This window comes from Ailuropoda melanoleuca, unplaced genomic scaffold (assembly GCF_002007445.2).
Source record: "Ailuropoda melanoleuca isolate Jingjing unplaced genomic scaffold, ASM200744v2 unplaced-scaffold76580, whole genome shotgun sequence".
Classification (NCBI taxonomy): Eukaryota; Metazoa; Chordata; class Mammalia; order Carnivora; family Ursidae; genus Ailuropoda; species Ailuropoda melanoleuca.
Genome location: NW_023252259.1, coordinates 60 through 2,631, shown reverse-complemented (window position 1 = coordinate 2,631; position 2,572 = coordinate 60). Strand labels below are relative to the sequence as shown.

The 2,572-nt window shown below is 43.6% G+C and overlaps 1 pseudogene; it reads left to right on the top strand.

Moving 5' to 3' along the window:
* Positions 1–935: 935 nt before the first annotated feature.
* On the top strand, positions 936–1,892 carry LOC117800744 (annotated as a pseudogene).
* Positions 1,893–2,572: the final 680 nt, after the last annotated feature.

The following is a 2,572-nucleotide window of genomic DNA, read 5'->3' as shown; positions in this document are numbered from 1 at the left end:
AATTTGATGAATTTTTAAAAACATATGAAGTCATGTAATCAGTCATGGTATGGGACACGTTCATCTCCCCAGTAGTTCTGCCTGTTTGCAGCCTATCTCTTCACACTCCCGCTCCACCTTGGAAACCTCTGATCAACTCTCACTATGATGTTGTCTTTTCTAGAATTTCATATAAAGGAGGTCATATAGCATTTGACTTTACGTTTGCTTCCTTCACATGGAGTAAGTGATCCATTCATGCTGTTTCATCTATCAGTAATATCTTCCTTTCCGATTTCAATTATATGGATTGGCCACAGTTTGTCCAATCAGTAGTGGTTGTATATTTCGTTTCTGGTTTGTTTTGGGTTTTTGTGTGTGTGTGTGTGGCTATTAAGAAATAAGCTGCTATGAATAAATACGNTGTGTGTGTGGCTATTATGAATAAAGCTGCTATGAATAAATACGTACAAGTCTTTGGGTGAATATGAGTTTTTATTTCTCTTGGGAAAACTCTTAGAAGTGAAATTGCTGGATGATGCTAACTGTATGAGAAGTACATGTGTAACTTTATAAGAAACCGCCAAAATGTGTTCGAGGAGGCTGTACCATTTGCGTTCTATGTATGAGAGTTCCTGTTGTTCACATCCTCACCAACATATGGCACTTTCAGTCTTTTAAATTCTAGCCATTCTACTCATAGTATCTTATTCAATTTCTCATTTACATTTACCTAAGAAACAATGATGGTGAACACCTTTTCATGTGCTTAGTTGCCATCCAATATAAAAAAAAAGAAATAATTATAAACTCAATTTTGAGTTCTCCATATCTGAATTTGGTAGTTCCATGCATTAATAATCTATTTACTTTAAATTTGGCTTTCAGATTTCCTGACACATGGTTTCTCCTTTATAGGTTTGCAAACATCTTGGACTCCTGTCCTGCGTAGATCCATGTTGGCTTTTAATAGCACTGCCTCTAATTCGCCCACTTTCTCCTTCATTGGCTTTCCTGGTCTGGAGGCTGCACATATATGGATCTCCATCCCTTTCTGTGTCCTGTACCTCATAGCCCTTGTGGGTAATGCTCTTTTGCTCATCCTAGTTACAGCAGAGCAGAATCTTCATGAACCTCAGTTCTATTTTTTGGCCGTGCTTGCCTTCACTGACCTAGGCCTCTCCCTGTCTACAATGCCTAGTGTCTTGACTGTCTTGTGGTTTGATGCCCACCATGTTGGCCTGGAAGCCTGCCTAACCCAAATGTTCTTCATCCACACCCTCTCCTCAGTAGAATCAGGAGTCCTGGTGGCCATGGGTTTTGACCGTTTGGTAGCTATCTGTGCTCCACTCAACTACACCAGGATCCTTACCCACTCCACCGTTGCCTGCCTTAGTGGAGCCGCCTTGGTACGAGGGGCCACTCTGCTGGCTCCTCTGCCTTTTTTGCTTAGGACCTTTCTGTTCTGTGGGGCCAATATCCTCTCACACTCTTATTGCTACTACCCAGATGTGCTGAACCTGGCCTGTGGGGATGTCTCTTCCAGCAGTGCCTATGGGTTGGCTTTTGTACTCTGAACATTTGTGGTGGATGTGGTCTTCATCTTAGCTTCATACGTGAAGATCTTGGGCACTATAATGAAGCTGGAGACTCCAGACAGAAACTGGAGATCGCTGCACACCTGTGCCTGTCACCTCTGCACGGTGCTTGTGTTCTACCTGCCCCTCATCAGCTTGGCAGTGCTGCATCGCTATACCTGGGACGCTTCTCCAATTCTATACACCACCATGAGTAATGCCTACCTCCTCATGACACCACTGCTCAACCCTCTGGTCTATAGTCTCAAATCCCGGCAGATCCAGACTGCCCTGCGCAAGTGATTTTGGGTGCAACGTGTTATTGCTGGGGAATGACTTTTTCTTCTCTATATCAGAAGGGATGACGAATTAAAAAATGCTATTCAGGATCTAGTATGTGCNGATCTTGGGCACTATAATGAAGCTGGAGACTCCAGACAGAAACTGGAGATCGCTGCACACCTGTGCCTGTCACCTCTGCACGGTGCTTGTGTTCTACCTGCCCCTCATCAGCTTGGCAGTGCTGCATCGCTATACCTGGGACGCTTCTCCAATTCTATACACCACCATGAGTAATGCCTACCTCCTCATGACACCACTGCTCAACCCTCTGGTCTATAGTCTCAAATCCCGGCAGATCCAGACTGCCCTGCGCAAGCAGTTTGGGGTGCAATGTGTTATTGCTGGGGAATGACTTTTTCTTCTCTATATCAGAAGGGATGACGAATTAAAAAATGCTATTCAGGATCTAGTATGTGCCAAGTAGTATGCTAGGCACCATGAATTCAAAAATAAAACATGCTTCAGTCTTCCCCTCAAGAAATACCTCATCTAACTAAGGAGGGAGAAAGAGGCAGAATACTTAAATAAATGATCATAACTGTGGGCATGAATGATGATTGTTTGGTAGTGGTAAAGAGAAATGGCAACAGGAACCCAATCTCAATGTGTTTGGGGTATGAGTCAGATGAAAATCACGTTGCCCCCTGTGCTAAATTGAAGAGTCTAACTCTGGG